Source organism: Calidris pugnax, unplaced genomic scaffold (assembly GCF_001431845.1).
Source record: "Calidris pugnax isolate Ruff unplaced genomic scaffold, ASM143184v1 scaffold40, whole genome shotgun sequence".
NCBI classification, from domain to species: Eukaryota; Metazoa; Chordata; class Aves; order Charadriiformes; family Scolopacidae; genus Calidris; species Calidris pugnax.
Window position 1 is genome coordinate 1,351,221 of NW_015090796.1, and position 6,001 is coordinate 1,357,221.

Consider the following 6,001-nt stretch of genomic DNA (forward strand, 5'->3'; position numbering starts at 1 on the left):
AAAAAAAAAAAAAAAAAAAAAAAAATTTTTTTTTTTTTTTTATCAGGAGCTGACTGTATTTAGGGTTATGAATATGCAATGACTCTCATTAGTATTGAAGCGCGGGAGCCAGGGGCTGACATCCCCCCGCCACTTTTAGCTGCTGCCGGAGTCGTCTAATGAATTGCCTCGCTCCTTCCCTGGCTGGGCTGCTATGGATCCCCCGTTCCGAGGGGAGTTGCCCGGTTGGGGAATACTATTGATGGCAGAAATTAATTGCCGAGAACCCCCGCTCTTGATTTCTCTAAACAGCGCCGAGGCAGCCCCTAAATGGTCACAACACAAAAACCATTAAGCTTCCGCAGGAGGCCACGTCGCGGGGAGCGGGAGGACCTGCCTGTCCACCCAGAAGCACTCAGGTGTGGGGCAGGGGGTGCCTACGGTCTTGGCATCATACCTAGGCAACCAAACAGATGTGTTTTCATCAGCCCCAGGTCCCAGAAACCTGACATCCTGCTGATTTATCTCTTGTTTTTCCAAGCAGAACAGGCGGGGATAACGGAGAGTTCTCCAAATAAGCAGGACTCCCAACACACCGCTATTTGATCAACCCTCTAATGCTCTGCCTTTCCCCTCTGGGACCCTGCCAAACATTTTTCAGCTCACACATCTGCAATCTCTACGAATAAGTTACTGATAAGGATGTTTCCAACAAATGATTAAGATATCTGGCTTGATTTGTCGTATTTGAGGAGATGTGTGAGCTTGCAGAAACAAGTGGAAATGACCCTTTTTTTTCCCAATTGGTTAAATTAAGTATTTTTTCCCCTTATTCGTCTGAAATTTCTTCTGACATAAAAGGAGCTTTTGTGGCTCTCTGCAGGTTGTGAAGGATAGAGTAAATTGAAAGGGATAATGTATTCCAAGAAGCGTAAGTAGTATTCTGAAAGGTGTGCGCGTACTGCAAATAATAAAGGATATGAGGTTCTCCCAAGAAGATGTCAGCCCCGCGCAGCTCTTTATCCATTTAATCAGTAATGGAAATGGTCCCAGTGCAAGGAAGGAGGATCTGTTTAATTTTTACTGCGATTTTTGGCACCGCTGCTCTAACACGAGCTTGGCTTACCTCTTGACCCAACCCCAGGAGTGCCTGTTCTCATCAGCTGGAGAAAAAATAAACACAGAGAACATCTACATGTTGGAAGTATCAAATACGAGAGCAGTTTAAAATAAATGCAGTTCTGACAAAAGTGGCTCAAGTATCATACATCAAACACTTGTTACCTCTCTTGGCCTTAGTGATTGCACGTGACTAAGGAAGAGTGAGTGATAAAATCTGAAGAAAGATGAAACCAATCTGGGCCTTTTTAAAGATCATCAATCATTCTGCGCAGCCATGATATTATTAGTTCCAGTTCTTGTTCTTCCATTTTATGGACATAAGCCTTGTTCTTCCATTTTATGGACATCATAAACCCCCCACCCCTAGACCAATGCTACCATGGGAAATCATTTTTATGGGCAGCATCTTAGCGTGGGCCAATCAGATCTAATCACATAACAAGCTACTGAATTATTCAACGTTCTCCCTAATTTTGCATTCTTCCTGCACTTTGCTGTCACTGCAGGGTTTTAAAAGTATGTGTTTTTACAATATTTATTAAGAAGATAACCATACGCAGGAATTTTGCTTTCTCTGTGTCTTTCAATAATCGTTTGTCCCCTTAGATTGTTGCAGTATATACATTACTATATAGAGAATATTTTTTTCTAAAAGGAATAGCAATCTACAATGTGGCACTCGCCTTTAAACTCTTTCAGCTTTTAAAATACCGAACGTAAGGACAACAATAGTGAAACAATTGTGTTCAAACATAAAATATTCAGATTTACTGAGCAAACTGCAACCAGCATGTCTCTTAGCTGTTGCTATGAATACAGGGCTCACATTGTATATGAAAATATTTCAGTTTTAATTGCAAATCTGTGCAGAGATGATTTGGGGTCTGTAATTAGCACATAAATTCCAGACTTTGTGACTGCTGTGAAAACACGCATTATTTATGGAACGATTATCTAAATATAATTCAGTGTTTTTTGCTTTCAACAACTACTGTAAAAGTCTGATTTAATAAAATGTGAAAAAATTCCCGTCTCTTGCACTTCTGTTTACATTATGAAGCATTCATTCCTCCTCCTCTGCCATTTCCCACCCGACCTGCCGTGGACTTTGCTTTTTCAGTGGCTCCATCCTTCACTCACACCTCGGGGAGGTTTCTTCACAACCATAAAGTGCCAGGCACTTAATTTGTTTAAAACGAAAGCTTGGATTATGCAAATAGTCCTGAACTGCAGGAACAGAGCAAGTTTATGTGACCTCCATCCCCGTGCTTTTCATCCAGGCTGGGAGTGGGAATAGATAGGAGCCCTGTCTGAGCTGGTGTTAAGCCACCGTATGCAGATTTCCAGTTATCCGGGCAGGGTGACTGGAAGGACAAAGTGGTCTCTTGTTCCCACCTACTTATTGTAAACTGTCGGGCTCAGCCACTTCTGGCTTCCATCAACCTAAGGTCCAACTGGCGCGAAATTCTTCTTCTTCTTCCTTTACCAAAGGCCTTTTCAAAGCTGGTCGCTCCCACAACCCGTTTCATGGCAATAATTTTTGACCCCCTCTACCATTCTGGAGTTTAAGGATGTATTTTCAGGTTGTATGGTGCTGAGCATTTCCCCTTGCTGGGTTCGTGCCCGTCTTTAAGTTGAGGGCTGGAGCTGCTGACAAAGGGACTGGGCACCAGGTATGCACAAATACTAGAATGGCAGGTTAAATAATAGAACAGAGCTTGGAGTAACAGCCAAAATCTGTAAAACAGACTTAATTTGCAGCAAAATGCAACACACCTAAAATTTTGTTCCTTTTTTCCTACTTTTCCCCCATCCTCTTGGGTTGCTCTTTATATAGGTGTGCTCTCTTGGAAGGAAAACTTTTCCCCATTCTCCCACCATATCCCAGCTGTGAGGCCCCTATCACTTTGCTGTCTCCAGCTGCTCCGTGCAGTGGCAACCCCAACGGCCACCCCAAAAATAGTGGCAAAAGTCCCTTTTGACTCATTTCCTCTCTTCCCCTTGCACCGAGGGCTGTGCCTGCCGTGGGGAGAGAGGCGGGTGGGCTGGACACTGTCCCAGTGCCAAAAATATGCAATTTTTAAACTTTTTTTCTTTTTGCATGAGGTTTACCAGGGTTTTCCCAGGCCTGGTAGTGACACCCCTCTGTATGCCCTCCTGTTTGCTGGTGATGGATCCGTGCAATCCATACCTGGCAGCCCTCTGATTGGTTGGGAATTCTGATTTGAATGGCACTATCAGTGTCGTGGCGCACACGCGCCGGGAAGGGAGTTACGGAGAGTAATTGAGAGATTCAGCATGAAGCCACTGAAAGCTGTAATTTAAAGTTCCAGTACTACTATTATCATTAAAATTTAAAGTGACAGAGGCCCAATTATGAACAGTTATTTTCTTAAATAAAATTGCTTTTCTTTTTTTTTTTTTTTTCCATCCTCTGTGAACCACTTGTTTCTGCCCGGCTGTTGCTGTCACCAGGACCTGTCTTGGTGGCTTCTGGTGTCAGTGAGATGCTGCTGAGCATCCCGCCCCTGACGAGGAGTGGATCAACAGGGCAGTGATGCTGGGAGATGGCAGAGCCAGTTGCTTTGCAAAAAGAACTGTGAGAGGTCCAGCCAGCTCCCTGGGCAAAATGAGGCACAGCTTCAGTATCTGGAGGAGACCCCAACCTTCCTCTTGTAAACTGGAAATGGCATCCAGGGGCAGCTGGGATGCCAACCACAAATTTTTAGTACAGAAAAAAATGTTGGGTGAGACTGGAGGTCTTTTCTGACAGACAAGTGGGTTAGCAATTATTATTGCTGCTTGTTTCATGATTTTAATTTTAAAATTTGCTGGTTGATTTAGATTAGATCTCGGGAAGAATTTCTTTGCTGTGAGGGTGGTGAGAGCCTGGCCCAGGTTGCCCAGAGAAGCTGTGGCTGCCCCATCCCTGGAGGGGTTCAAGGGCAGGTTGGAGGGGGCTTGGAGCAGCCTGGGCTGGTGGGAGGTGTCCCTGCCCAGGGCAGGGGGTGGCACTGGGGGGGCTTGAAGGTCCCTTCCAATCCAAATTATCCTGTGATTCTGTGATCCCAAGTGCTTGCAGTGGTCTCACAATATTGATATATTCTTAACACCTTGCATGATGAGACGTCATGCTTTCTGGGAACACATAAAGTTTTAATACAGAATCTCTTGGAAAAATGGCTGAGTTCTGCCATCTTTCACACAAGGACTTCCAATAGTGAGAGCAGCGTTTGGCTCATGGGTAGCAGAAATTCGGTCTAGGAATTTGGGGAATATGGGGGAAGTAGAGCTGTCCTAACAATATCAGCCAGGCCATCTGATGTACTTGCGTACAAAATCCAGATCAATCAGATTGATTTTTTTTTTCCTCATTATTATCAGTATAAATGCATTTTAATTGTGGAGGCAGAAGAATGAACCCAGTGTTTTCAGGTGAGATCAGTGACACACTAATAGCCTGGGCGGTCACTAATAAATGTCCAGGTAGAAAGGAAAGCAGAACTCTTATTGCAAATCTGACAGAACCAATTATTTCTCCTTACAAGTGATATCAGCGTAACAGGTTATTTTCTTAGCCACCTGTCAAGCAGCTACGCAAAAGACCATGACACACCATTCTCACCTTCATCAGTGCTGCTAAACAGAAGAACATGAGATGTTTTTCATACATTGGTCATCAGCAGCCTGAATAGTTTTCTCTTTTAATCCCTACACCTAACCAAAATGGGAGTGAGAAGAAGAAAATATCTGGAAATCTCTCAGACCACACTAGACAGCATTCACCAGGAGGGGTGGAATGCAGAATCATAGAGTGGTTCAGGTTGGAAGGGACCTTCAAGACCATCCAGTGCCACCCGCTGCCCTGGGCAGGGACACCTCCCACCAGCCCAGGCTGCTCCAAGCCCCCTCCAACCTGCCCTTGAACCCCTCCAGGGATGGGGCAGCCACAGCTTCTCGGGGCAACCTGGGCCAGGCTCTCACCACCCTCACACCAAACAAGTTCTTCCCCACGTCTCATCTCAGTCTCCCCTCTTTCAGTGTCAAATCACTATTCCTCATTCCGTCACTACACAGATGTTCTTTGAAGGCACCTTCAGGGAGGTAGAAAATGTTTGCAAGAGCAGAAGACAGGAATACACCCACGAACTCAGAGAATAAACTCTGTTAGTCAGGAATATCTGTGTTAACAAAAAAAAAAGCTACAGAACATAGCAAAGGAAAAAAATCTGGTGACATGGTGGATCTTCACCTTGGCTACTCCCCGCAGCAGAAATTAAGGCCGTCAGTGGAACAGGTTTTTAAATACGGGCTGTAGGCTGTTGTCAGTGGTTATCTCCTGGCACTGCTGGCACATTCGTTAGTGGGGGTTTATCTGATGCTTTAAATGTTTGAAACGGAAGAGGGTGTTGCAGCCAGAGGCCAACGTCCCTCGGCGCTGGGCGCTGGACAAACACAGGACCAAGGCATCTGTTCGTCCTGTCCAAGAGCTCACCACGCAGGGAGCTCACTGGAGACACTTTACTCTCTGGTTAAGGCCATACTGGCAGCCATGCTGAACTTTAGGGGTAAAAATCCAACCCTTATATTACTCCAGTGGCACCTGTGGACTCGTGTCGTCACGTATTTGGTTCTGAGTTTGACCTGGCCACGCACTCGGGGGAGAGAACCATGGTGTAGCATCACCAAGGCAGCTCCTCCAGGCACTGTCCTCACAGCTGGCTGGACACCGGGTCCAAGTGACCTCTGTGATTCAGCCAGGGCTTTCCTGCAAAGACCGGTAAAGACCGGTCCCAAAGAAGGCTAATTAGTGTTGGCCTAGAGAATGCTGGTGAATCATTCCAGGGGGGACACATGCTCTGTGCAGATGGACAAAGCTGTGATCTGCTGCCAGACAGGG